This window comes from Microtus pennsylvanicus, chromosome 8 (assembly GCF_037038515.1).
Source record: "Microtus pennsylvanicus isolate mMicPen1 chromosome 8, mMicPen1.hap1, whole genome shotgun sequence".
In the NCBI taxonomy this organism is placed as follows: domain Eukaryota; kingdom Metazoa; phylum Chordata; class Mammalia; order Rodentia; family Cricetidae; genus Microtus; species Microtus pennsylvanicus.
The window spans coordinates 24468054-24482258 of NC_134586.1; positions in this window are offsets into that span (position 1 = coordinate 24468054).

The window sequence follows — 14205 nt, forward strand, 5'->3', positions numbered from 1 at the left end:
TGTCTTATTAAAAATCCTCAAAGTTCAATTTAAAACTATACTTAAACAATGCTTTCTATACCACAGTGTTAGAGCCAACCTCATCTACACACACACAGCCAAACAAGTTCATATATCGTTGGGAAGATATTCTATCAAAGTATTATTTTGTAGTTATATAAATGATTATGAAGCAAAGCGTTGAATCTCTCAGAGAAGAGACCAATGACCCCATTTCAAGGGGTGTCTTCTTATCCAGTTTTCCCACTTAGAATCTCTGCCCAGGCTATCAAGAACATCTCATAAATATAAAAAAGGAATAGAAGAAGATAAAGGAGACAAACTGCCATGAGAACTTCAGCTCAATATATTTTTCTCTGGCTAGACAGTTCCACAACCGGTTCCAGGAGACCTCCTCCCTTTGGAGTGTAATGCCTCAGTCTGTGGAACTTGTCACACAGAATCTCCTGGGGTTGGTGTGGCACTTTAGAGCTGAGAAAGAAGCCAGTGACGCTGTTGACTAGATCTCAAGATCGTCCAGGTTAAGGCAAAGGTCAAAAGTTGCATGAGAAAGGTGCCATTGGAATCTCTGGCTCCACCTAGAGGATTATAAGAGAATGGGTATTTTCGTTCCTCCAAAATTTATTTGCTGAAACCATAAGTGTTTAAGGGTGGACATAGGGATCTCAGAGAGGAGCATGGGGGAAACCGTATGGTGCGGCTTCTCTGTCATTTGCAGGACAGGCAAGCTGGCAAATGTGAGATATACTAGGTGCAAATCTGTTAAGTAAAGAGAAAAGTTAGTCCGTATGTTCTTGGAAGAGCTAATTCAAAATTATTTCATTTATGAATTAAAATTAATCACATGATAGCAACACTCATAACACCTTTAAATGTGTTGTCCACCTTTGCAATCATGAATTTGGGTTGGCGGTTTATGTTGGTATCTGGGAAGCTGTTATTTCAATTTGGCTTGTTTGATCAGGATTGGGAGTTTGGTTTTTGGCACAGGGTCTCTCTATGCCCAGCTGGTTTAAATTCAATACTCCTGTCTCCACCTCCTGAATGCTAGGATTATAGGTGTGTCCCATCATGCCCAGATCTTAGGCTATATACATTTTTAGTAAGCTAAAAACAACACTCCAATAACTACATACTACATATGCAGTTTCACTGTAGAAATGTAGGGTAAGAAGACCACCCTTTCTGACAGAAAGTGCTTACACACAAGACTCACTGGTGTCCCAGGCAACACCTCAGGTACCAAGAACAGGCCACTGGTTCCCCCCACCAGGAAATCCAGGGTTAATTTAAAAATATTTGTGCAAAAATTGGGAGATGGTTCATAAGGTCTTGATTTCAGATCCTCAGCTCGACCTGTAAAACGCCATGGCAGTGGATACCTGAAAGTCAGTGGTGGAAGAGGGCAGTGGTGGAGACGGGAGGATCCCACTGGGAGCCCACTAGGGCTTGCTAACTGCCAGCATAGTTGAAAAGATCCCAAGTTCTGGATTCAATGAGAGATGCTGTCTTAAGAGAATATGGCAGGGAGCCATAGAGGAGGGCACTAGCCACATACATGTGTGTACCATAAACACAAAAATAAGAAAACAAATGCTTTTATAGATTAAATAAAATAACGGTTTTGTGAAAACTGAAGTTCAACGGTGTAATGGTCTGTCCTGTCCCTTTAAGAGACAAGCCCTGCCCACTTCCCCCTTCCACCTAGGCAAGTGGATCTTCCTTCCACTTCCAGCCTGCAGTCTCTCTCCGCCCTGTTTCTCTTCGGAAGAAGTGGCTGCGGCCTCTCCTCCTCTCCCCACTTCTTCTCTTTCTCTCTTTCCGTCTCCCCCCTTCCCTCTCCCTTTCCCCTTCCCTTCCATTACCCACTAAATAAACTATACCCACTTACTCTGCATGGTGTCTAGCCTCTCTCACCCGCAGGCTGCCTTGCCTACCCGCGTCTCTCACCCACTGCCTCCCAATACCTGGGACCCACAGAAGCCTCCCTTGGCTCCCGCTGCCAGCTGCATCCCCTTGGGGGACAGTGCTGCCCATTACATTGTGAGCAGAAACCTGTTTTAGTGCTCCTGTGACAACATGCTGTTTTAAATGCACCAAACACAGCCCCAGGAATCAGAGACAAACAACTGACCTGGAGCTCCTTCCCCTCCAACAAAATGTCCTCATCTGTAGAACTGCGCTGGCCTCATGGTTTCCCAGAGTGGCCGGGAAGATGCAAGGTTACTCCTCACAAACAAGACAGTGCTAAGGAAGCTTCTTGGACTTCCTCTTATGCTACCTTTCTGGTATCAGCAGTGAGATGGGATCCCGAGCCCCTTACCATCATGCCTTCTACCTTAGGTAAGTGCTCGCCACCACAAGCTGTTGCCTGCTTTTTCTCCAGTGGAAAGCGTTCTTTCCTTCACTATAGGCCATCAATGCCACTTCTTCATTTGAGAAAGAGCCACGTTCCTATCTTGAAATCAGCAGGTGCTCCGTACCCCCACTGCAGTGGTTCTAAAATGGCCTCCAGTAAGCTACGCCTTGAATAAAGGTTATTGATTTACTGTCCTTCCACCAAAAACATGTGATGACATTTGAATTTGCATGCATCCCATAAACTCTTGAAGACTGCACCACTCTACACAGTTCTTGAAGAATTGATTTAACTAGAAAATACTCATCTTAATCTTATTAGTTTATTTATTTATTTATTTTGCCTTAGAATGACTCAAAGAAAATGGCTATTATGACCCAGATCATGGAGTCCCCTTAAAACCAACTAGGAGAGTAAGTCCTGTGTGGAAAAGCAAAGAACCTTTATTCTTACCCAAGTTTGCAAATGCAAACTCTCCGTGTGTCCAGTGTATTGGAGTAATCGGAGAGTTCACTTGGGGTTATGTTTTTATAGTAGCAAAGGTGGGGGGCGAGGGATTTCTAAGGTTCAGAACCCCTGATTGGCTGACATTTATCAAGGGGTGGCAGGTGATCCTATCTACAGTGGTTGGAATGTTAGGAATTTCCTTTGAATGGTCTGTTCCTGGGTAGTCTCAGTTTGTGGTTTTTCTTGGAACCAGGTATTGCCTTAGAGTAAATTACTGAGACTTGGACCTCTAAGGAGCCTGTAATGACTTGGTCCTACAATGGCAAGATAAATAAAATGCAGGGACTGGAAAGCTAGATCAGCAGTTAAGAGGGTGGACTGCCTTTTTAGAGGACTCAGGATCCATTCCTGGTGCCCACATGGTAATTAACCCTAACCCTAACTCCAGTTTCAGGAGATTTGCTGCCCTCTTCTGACCACTGAAGGCACTGCACATACACAATGCACAAGACATGCATGGAAGCAAAACACCCACACATACTTAAATGAAAATAACTGAATCTCAAGGAGAAGCTTATAGCAAAGTGACAAACTGGCGTAACTTGCATGGAAGAAAGAGAGAAATTGCCCTTCTGTGGGAGTTACATTAAAACCTACTCAGAATCCTTTTTGAACTGCCCGTTTTGTAAGGTGGCTGGGGTCCACAAATTCATTCCGAGCTGGAAATGTCTAAAGAAATTATTGGCTTTATTGTATACACACACATACACACGGAGAAAATTATATAAACTTCATAAGGTGTTTGAAGAGAAATGTAATACAAATATACCAGCTATTTTAGAGGATCAAGTTACATAAGATGCTAGCGTATGTGCCCCTGTATTCTGTTGCTGTAAAGACAAGCTAGACTTCCTGGTGAATATGACACTGGATGCTGGCATAAGGGGAGCGGTGTAAATGCCCCAGATGCAGATTCTGGCTTTCCCGGATGCACGATGTAAATGCCCAGACAAAGATTCTGGCTTCCCGGATTCGTGGTGTAAATGCCCTCAGACACAGATTCTGGCTTCCCGGATGCTCAGGCTCTGAACACCCTGACTTCTATCATGTCATAAATTTTTAAATGCACTTCTTTGAAATTAAACAAAAGTAAACATCGTGTGGATGGAAGTGAGTGTTAGAGTGGTTAGCTTTGGCATGTGGTAGCGCTATTTTTAATTTTTGAGGGCTATGCATGCAGATTTTCACCGTAGCTGCACTAGGTTACATTCCTACCAGCAATGTTTATGGGTTTCCCTTCCTGCACATCCTTGTCAACATTTGTTTCATAGAGGAAGCCACTGAGGTGGGCTCTCAGTACTGCTTTCTGTTTGGTTGTTTTGTTCTGAGACAAGGTCTCACTATATGTATCTCTGGCTGTCCAGGAATTCACTCTGTAGACCAGGCTGTGGTGTAGGAGATCCTTCTGTCTTTGTGTTGCTTTCAGTTATTAATAAAGAAACTGCCTTGGCCTCGTTGACAGGGCAGAACTTAGGTAGGCGGGGAAGACAGAACTGAATGCGAGGAGGAAGAAAGGCGGAGTAGAGGAGACACCATGGACCCACCACCAGAGATAGACATGCTGGGACTTTGCTGGTAGGCCATGACCTCGTGGTGATACACAGATTGATAGAAATGGGTTAAAGAAGGATGTAGGAGTCAGCCAGTAAGAAGCTAGACCTAATGGACCAAGCAGTGATTTAATTAATACAGTTCCTGTGTGATTATTTTGGGGCTGGGTAGCCAGGACAAACAAGCAGCCCTCTCCCTACAACAAGGCTGGCCTTGAACTCACAGAGAGGCCTCTGCCTCCCCTACTGCGGGGATTAAAGGTGTGTGTTGTCATTTCAGGCTTCTCAGCACTACTTTAATTTTCATTTCTATGATGGTGCAGGATGTTGAACAGTCTCATGTATTTATTGGTCATTAGAAACTTTATTTCATTTGCCCATATATTGCCTGTATGGTTTGCTTTTCAATGTTTTAGTTTTTGAGTTCTTCGTATATCCTGGATATTAATCACCTGTCAGATAGTCAGCTAGCAAATATTTTCTCTTATTTGGCTCTGTTCACACTGCTGTTGCACACACACACACACACAAACACACACACACTTTCCCCTATAAAGCCTTCTCACTTTAATTTAATAACTAATGAATACATTTAGTGCTGCCTGTGTGTGCATGGGTGTGGTACCATCTACTGGAATGTGGGTAGCCTCTCAGGTCCACATCACTGAAGGAAAGTGACTCTCCCTCTCCCAGTAACCCTTAACTGTCAATATCAAGGGATAGGACTCCTTGCTGGGATTTTGGTAGGTCTGGTCTTATGAACACCTTGTGCATGCAATCCCAGCTGTTGAGTTCATGTGAACAACAGCACTGTCATGTCTAGAAAATACTGTTTAACTACAGACATCATTCCCTCTGTCTGCCTCTTGCCGTCTTTTTGCCTCCTCTTCTGTGATGATCCATGGGCCTTGGGGGAAGGTGAAATGAGATGCAGATGTCCCTAAATGGAGCTGAGAACTCCACAGTTTCCTATTCTCAGCATGTTGACTACTTGAGGGTCTCTAACATCACCACCAACTGTAAAAAGATGTGCCTCTGAGGAGAGTTGAAAGATGCACTAATCTGTAGATACGAAGGTAGGATCTAGGAGGTCATTAATTACTATGTCTTTTTAGTAGAATAACAGTGCCAGGATTTCCCCCCAGGGCCTATGACTTCACCAGCCATGGACTTGGGACCCTGTTAATACTACCAGTCATATGTTCTATCTTGTGGAATAGGCTTTAAATCCAATCAGAAAGTGGTTGGTTACTCCCATAGCATCATGCAACTATTGCACCACTGAGCATATCTTCCCAGGGTTCACATCTGGATAAGACTGGGGGTGACTCCTCACCCGCAGTGCTGTGCACAGAATCTTCCATTTGGTGAGAGAGCAGAATCTAGTTACTAAGAGAACTTTTCAAAAACTAATATATAACGAGACATGGTGTTACATACCCTTTATACCAGTACTCAGAAGACTGAGACTGGGGGATAACAAGTTTGAGGCCCTTAAGACAGGATAATGTCATTCAGCTTCAAAAACAAAACAAAAAAATCATACATAAGGATAGCAGAATGGCAAACCAGAGCTCAGACTCAGAATGTCTTAACAAATTAAGCATCAAGAAGAAACTCTGACTGATCAAGGAAAGGAAATGCAGACAGAAATGGGATATCTGATTTGTAGACATACCTAGTACTGGAAGCTCATAAACTATAACTTCATAGATCTCTATAGATAATCATGTTCCTTCAGCTTGAGAAAGATTTGTTTTGTAGAGACAAGGCATTTCTAACAAATTTCTCTATCTCACCCCTGCTTCCTGTGGAACTGGAGTACTTGAAGAGGATGGAAGGGAAATACTTATCCTTAGCTCTCACCCCTCACAAAACAGGTCTTCTTGCAGAAGACAGAGATCATGAGACTATTATAAAACACAGCTGGTAAAAACAGGAAGAACTTGTGGGGTTTCCAGACTTCATGACTATCTACAACACAGCTCCTGCACTTAAGGCTCAGAGAAAATCACAGAAGAAGTGGTGTTGTTTTTAACAAAAATCCCAATCATTTGATTTTACCAATAAAGCCTCATAAGTCATATGCTGGGGTGAAAACCAGCTAGCTCAGAGAGGTACAGAAAGCACCCAGTTGACCTTCTTCCTCAGCCAATGTCCCCCCAAAGCCTTTCTCCTATGCCATCTCAAACAAAATGCCTCAAATAGACTGTCCCTCCCTTCTACTTCCTGTGTGTCTCTCTACCCATCCTCCTGATTCCCTGTTATTCTTTATGTTTTTTTCCCTGTCAACTGGTTTCTTGCTTGCTCCTAACCCATGGTTGATTTTATTTGATCCTGTTTACAAAATTCAAGCAGAAAACTCTTAGATTAAAGGTGTGTGTTGGGCTGAGCCACGCCACAACTAAAAATAAGTTTTTCCAGTAAATAAGGTAATCTCGGGGTTCACAGGTTTCACAGTTCAAATAAACTGCAACAATGTGGGAGATTGTCAGAGGTGGAAGACAAGGAAGTTTGCTGTGAGGTGTTGTACTCTAGAATTGACAGGGAGGTTGCACCCGTGAGACCTCAACAATATGACTGCCTAAACAGGACCAAATTAGCAACAGCACCAATGGACATTTTATCACAGAGGAGGCTAATCTCACTGGGCCCCACTCCCACAAAGAACTACAGTCAACTAACAAGTTCTGTAAGGAGAATTAGTCTCTTCCAGGGATGAGCCACTAAATCAATTATCCAATTCAAAGTAGTCATTCCTGAAATCGGATACGTAAAAGCAATAGTAAGCAGATACAACAGATGGACAGACAATACAACAATGGAAAAAACAAAGCTGTGAATTTGAGAGGGTGTGAGGAAGGAATACACGGAATGGGCAGAACCGAGGGAAAAGGAGGGGAGAAATTATGTAATTCTACTTTAAAATTAAATATATGTATTTAAATACTAAACCACGAAATTGTTCTAATGATTTTTAGATTTATACCATGAGTTTCTTACATACTTTCGTGGGGGATAATAGAAAAGGCAAAGTTTTGCTGATAAAATCTAGAACACCACCTGAACACATTCAGTTTGAAATGCTTTAGATTTCCGAGTGAAGCAGTGGGATTTACGTATGAGGAATTTAGAACAGAGCTCAAGATAAACAGGAAATCAGACACTAGAACAGGAAGTTTGGTTGCTCATGGTGAGATGGTACTTTTTCAACAAGATTGCATTTTAGGGAAGATTATGAAACACATTGCTAATTTTCCAGTATGACTTAGGTTAGTCACTAGGAAAGAGGAAGGTATCTGGGGAGCTAGAGAGACCTCTGATAGATATAATCAGGCCAGAAAATCTAATGGTTCTCAAATCTCTGGACAAAACCCTCTCACAGCTCAGCTCAGCTCTGTCATCCCACACGTATTCTCCTTATTGCCTGAAGGTTAAAGTCTGCTATCATGATGCTGATCCGTTTGATGCCAACTCTCCCCAATTCCGCTATAGATCTGTTTTCTCTGTATGTATATTCAGGAATGAAAACCTTGCAATCTCAGAGCTTGCTTGTGTTTGCTTATGGTATTTCACATTAAAATGTGGAAGCTGCAGTCAAAGCAGGGAGTCTGCAAGGTGGATCACTGGAGAGCACCAGGAAAACCACCAATCACCTAATATAATTTATGCAGACTCAGGCCGTCTGTATTCCTTTCCCCATTGCCTTCTCTTGTTCTCATCTAGCCTCACGCTGCTCACTGCCCTCTTCCCAAATAGTCCCTTTTAAAACAAGCATGAAATATTTATCTACCTTCAAGTGACATAAGTTCATTCTTAGTAACTGAGTTCCGATGCACATGGTAACTCTGCTTTTATCTTTTTGATGGAACTCCATACTGGTCTCTATAGTGACTGAACTTATTCATATTCCCACTGGCAGACACTAAGGACTCCTCTTCCATTTCCAGCTTGCTGTTGAGTTTCTTGGTGTTATTCATTATGATTATGATAGGATTTTAATGTAGGTTTGATTCGCAATTCCATGATGTCAGTGGCCACCTGTAGTTATTCTTTTGAGAAGTGTCTAAACTTCTCAAAATATTTTAGGTTTTGATATCTAATAAATGTCTTACACTAAAGCCATCTCTCTGTTCTTTGGCAAGAACATTAATGAATCTCTTAGCTCTTCATTGTATTTCTTTGTGCCTTTAGTTTACATATTATTTGTGGAATCTTGATTCAATTGATTCCTACATATTTCTTTTTGTTTAAATATGAGATTTTAAATTTGTATTTATTTGTTGATTTGTTTTGTATCTCAGCTGTAGTTTTCTCTCCTTCCTCTCTTTCTAGTCCCTACCCTCAACCCCCTCTGTTTTCACCCCCCCCCATCCACTTTTGTTTGGGAAAGGGCAGGTCTCCCGTAAGTATCAACAAAACAAGCATATCAAGTTACAGTAAGACTAAGTACCTCCCTATGAAGGTACAAGAAACTTACAGAACACCAAACAAACTGGATCACAAAAAGAAAAGCATCTTCACCATGTAATAATCAAAACACAAAATACAAAATAGAGAAAAATATTAAGAGCTGCAAAGAAAAAAAGACCAAGTAACATATAAAGGCAGACCCATCAGAATTACACCAACTTCTCAATGGAAACCATGAAACCAGAAGTTCCTGGACAAACGTGCTGCAGACACTAAGAGACCATGGATGCAAGCCCATACTATTCCCAGCAGAGCTTTCAATCACCATTGATGGAGAAAACAAGATATTCCATGACAAACCACATATAAACAATACATATCCACAAATCCAGCCTTACAGAAAGTACTAGAAGGAGAACCCCAAAACTAGGAAGCTAACTATACCCACAAAAACACAGGCCACAGATAACCTCACACCAACAAAACCAAAGAAGGGAAACACACACTACCACTGAAAAATAACAGGAATTAACCATCACTGATCATTAATATCTCTTAATATCAGTGGGCTTAATTCACCTATAAAAAAGACACAGGCTAAGAGAATGGATATGAAAGCAGGATCCAACCTTCTGCTGTATACAAGAAACACACCTCAACCTCAAAGACAATTACCTCAGAGTAAACGGCTAGGAAAAGATTTTCTAATCAAATGGACCTAAGAAACAAGTGGGTGTAGTTATTTTAATATCAAACAAAATAGACTTCAAACTAAAATCAATCAGAAGAGATGGAGAAAGACACTTTATACTCATCACAGGAACAATCCCTCAAGATGAAGTCTCAATCCTGAAGATCTATGTCCCAAATACAAGAACACCCACATATGAAAAAAAAACATTACTAAAGCTTTAATCATACATCAAAACATTAATAGTAGGAGACTTCAACACCCCACTCACCCCAATGAACACGTCAACCAGACAGAAAACTAACAGAGAAATAAGAGAACTAACAGATATCATGACTCAAATGTAATTAACAGACATTTACAGAACATTCCACCCACACACAAGAATATATCTTCTTTTCAGCACCTCATGGAACCTCCTCTAAAACTGACCACATACTAGGTAACAAAGCAAACCTCTACAGATACAAAAAAAATTGGAGTAATCCCCTGTTTTCTATTGGATAACCATGAATTAAAGTTAGAATTCAACAGCAACACTAATTGCAGAAAGCCTACAAATTCAAGAAAATGGAACAGTGAAATATTGAACAACCCCTGGATCAAGGAATACATAAAGAAAAATTAAAAACTTTCTAGATTTCAGTGGAAATGAAGGCACAACATATCCAAACCTATTGGGCACTATGAAAGCACTGCTAAGAGGAAAGTTCATAAGTATAAGTGCCTACATAAAGAAAGTGGAGAAAGCTCACACTAGTGACTTAAAAACATACCTAAGAGCTCTAGAACAAAAGAAGCAGACGTACACAGGAGGAGTAGAAGACAGGAAATAATTAAATTGAGGATTAAAATCAATAAAGTAGTAACAAAGAAAACAATACAAAGAATCAATAAAACCAAGAGCTGGTTCTTGAGAAAAGACAGACAAACCCTTATCCAAACTGATCAAAAGGCAAAAAGAGAACATCCAAGTTAACAAAATCAGAAACGAAAATGAAGACATAACAACAGACACTGAGAAATTCCAAAGAATCATTAGGTTATACTACAAAAACCTGTACTCCACAAAACTGGAACACCTAAAAGAAATAAGGAAATTTTCTATATAGGTAACACATACCAAAATTAATTCAAGACCAGGTGGACAATTTAAATAGACCTATAACCTGCAAGAAAATAGAAGCTGTCATTAAAAGCCTCCCAACCAAAAAGTCCCAGGGCCAGAAAGTTTCAGTGCATAATTCTACCAGAACTTCAAAGAAGAGCTAATACCTATACTTCTCAAAGTTTTCCAGATAATAGAAACAGAAGAAACATTACCAAACACTTTCTATGAGGCTACAGTTACCCTGATATCAAAATCATACAAAGACTCAACCAAGAAAGAGAATTAAGGACTAATGTCACTCACAAACACAGATGCAAAATTACTAAATAAAATACTGGCAAACTGAATCCAAGAACACATCAAAAAAATCATCCACCGTGATCAAGTCGGCTTCATCCCAGAGATACAGGGATGGTTCAACATATGACAATCTATCAAATAATTAAAAAGAAAAATAAAGATACTGAAGAAACTGAAGAAGATACCTGAACATGGAAAGGCATCCCATTCTCCATGCTCATTGACAGGTAGGATTGTGAAAATGGCCATCCTACTTAAAGCAATCTACAGAGTTAATGCAATCACTATCAAAATGTCAATGTAATTCTTCACAGAAATTGGAAAGATAATCTTAAAGTTAATATGGAAACAGGAAAGACCCAGTACAGCCAAAATAATCCAGAATAAGAGCAATGCTGGGAGGATCTTTATCCCTGGGCAATGCTGGAAGGATCTTTATCCCTGGGCAATGCTGGGAAGACTGTTATCCCTGGTTTCAAGTTATTTAACAGAGTTATTGTAATGCAAACAGTTTGATACTGGCACAAAACCAGACTTTTGACCAGTGGAGTAAAACTGAAGATTCAGATAAAAGTCCACACTCCTGACTTTTTGCAAAGATTGCAAAAATAGACATTGGCAAAAAAAAATACAGCCTTTTCAACAAACAGTGCTAATCAAACTGGACAACTACATGTAGAAGAATTAAAGTAAGGAGGCAGAGGCAAGAGGATCTCTGTGAGAGACCCCTGTCTGAAAATAAAAAGATGTATTTGTATAAAAGTGGCAAAGATGCCTCAACCGATAAAGCACTGGCTGTACAAACATACGGACCTAAGTTCAGATCTCCAGCACCCATGTAAAAGCAGAAAGCCAAGCACAGGGGCACTTTCCGATAGTCCCAGCACAGGGGAGGTAGACACAGGATGGCCTGGAGCTGACTGTTCAGCCAGACTAATCAAATCAGTGAGCTCAAGACTTACCTTATCTCAAAAGACAAGGTGTGGAGAAATTAAAGAAACACCCAGCATCTACATCTGGCCTCCATAGATGCACGTACATACACATGAACATTTACATGTACATATTCACACCAACAAAGAAGCATACACAACATGTATGGTGTATTCTAATCTTGATGTGCAGCTCCCAGATTACAAGTGAAACTGAACATTTCTACAAAATAATATTTGCTAAATTACTGTTGCCATGAAGACCAGCCTACAGTATCACAAGGCTCTGTGGAGATCCACTGAGTCAGAAAACTAAGACATTTTTATCTGAGGGAGTATGGAAAAGATTCACACACTCTCTTGATGGTTCCCTTCTGACTTTATTTTTCCTCTACATCTTTTCTGGTGCTTTTCTCATTCACAAATTCCTTCTGATAACTTTACTTTTCTCCCTTACAGCTTATATACCCCAATAGCATCTTTCAAACAATATAAAAATTACAATGTGGTTACATTCTGTTTTTCAAGTGAATGATTATAATGAATACAGGTTAAAATACATGTTTCCCGTTTCCCTTACATGATTAAACAAAGTCATCCCAAGAACCCACATGCATTCACATCTAAGTATCTTGTTATAGATTAACAGAGTGTGAGCAAGTAGGTGATGTGGAATTCCCTTCTGTGTATGTGTTGCTTTTATTGGTTAATGAATAAAGAAGCTGCCTTGGCCTGTGATAGGACAGAGGGGTAAACTAAACTGAATGCTGGGAGAAAGAATGTGGAGTCGTGAGACCCCATGTAGCTGCCAAAGGGAAAAGATGCAAGCTGCCAGCTGGAACCTTATAGGTAGGCCATGAACCTCATGGTAAAATACAAAATAATGGAAAATGGGTTAATTTTAGATGTAAGAGCTAGCTAGCAATATGCTTGAGCTATTGGCAAAACAGTATTGCAAATAATATAGTTTCTGTGTGATTATTTGGGGGCTGAGCAGCCGGGAATGAACTAACAGCTCTCCTACTACAAGCAGGATATTTTTCTCATCCAGTTCTTTTACTAGCAGGCTGCATATTGTGGTTACAAAGAAAGCACTGATCACTTTATTATTTATCTTGAAAGGTAATATTATGAGGAATCTTAGAAGAATCACAAACCTAAACTTATATATGAAAAACAACCAGTCAGTTCTACTTTCAATATTTAGGGTGCATAACCACTCATCAACAGTTTTTTTATATCAGGAAATTGAGGGCAGAAATGGATACAAAGAATTAATCAATATCTTTGATCACCAACCAATCCTAGCAAGAAAGGTAAATCAACTAATAATAATTGGGCTGCTTCTGGGTTTTGATCCTATTGCACATACTGGCTGTGTGGGAGCCTAGGCTGTTTGGATGCTCATCTTACTAGACCTGGAAGGAGGTGGGAGGTCCTTGGACTCCCCACAGGGCAGGGAACCCTGATTGCTCTTCGGGCTGATGAGAGAGGGGGAGGGAAATGGGAGGCAGTGGCAGGGAAGAGACAGAAATCTTTAATTAATAAATGAATGAATGAATAAATAAATAAATAAATAGAAATAATAATAATTGGACTGCTTTGGTTTTGATCCCTAACCTTAATAAATGTGTCCTGGTGAACTTTAGACTGTCTTCTTGGATTTTTCACTTCAAAGCTATTTGACAAATACGTCTTAGTCTAACCTTAAGTTATTTTCAAAGCTTTGTTTCAGCTATGACGCACTCTGAAACCTGTAAACACATCTCTCAGCATTAAGATTAGAAGAATTTAAGCAAGCTGGGCTACTGGAATTCAATTGTTTTTCTTAATCCTCAATCTAAGCCACTGTCTACACAGCTCCACAATAGAAACTCATGTGTTCTAGCTGTGTGGCACTTCCTTGTCTTATTTCTTATCCTCTGCAGCCTCTGCTTTATCAGAGACAGTGGCAACATTTAATCCTATCTTTACCCATGTTAATTTTTCCACTAAACTAACCTCTATCATAATTCCTTATTATATTTTTTAAAAACTACCCGTCATCAAATCCTACTTAAACTAAAACTAGTATTGTATAAAAATCATTGCTTCAATTAAATAGTACAGCTTAAGTGGAAATCATCTTCATAATAAGCCAAGGTAAAAATGACCAGTAAGTGGGATAGTTCCCAGATATGGTCATACTGCATTCAGGACAGTGGGGATCTCCCAATGGCCATCACATCATACCAGATATCTGAGAAGAATCTCAGCAGCACACATGCAAAGACACAGCAGTGGTAAGAAACATTCTGGGGTCAAGGATCTCGGGGCCTTGCCTATCTGAAATTCACCTGTCA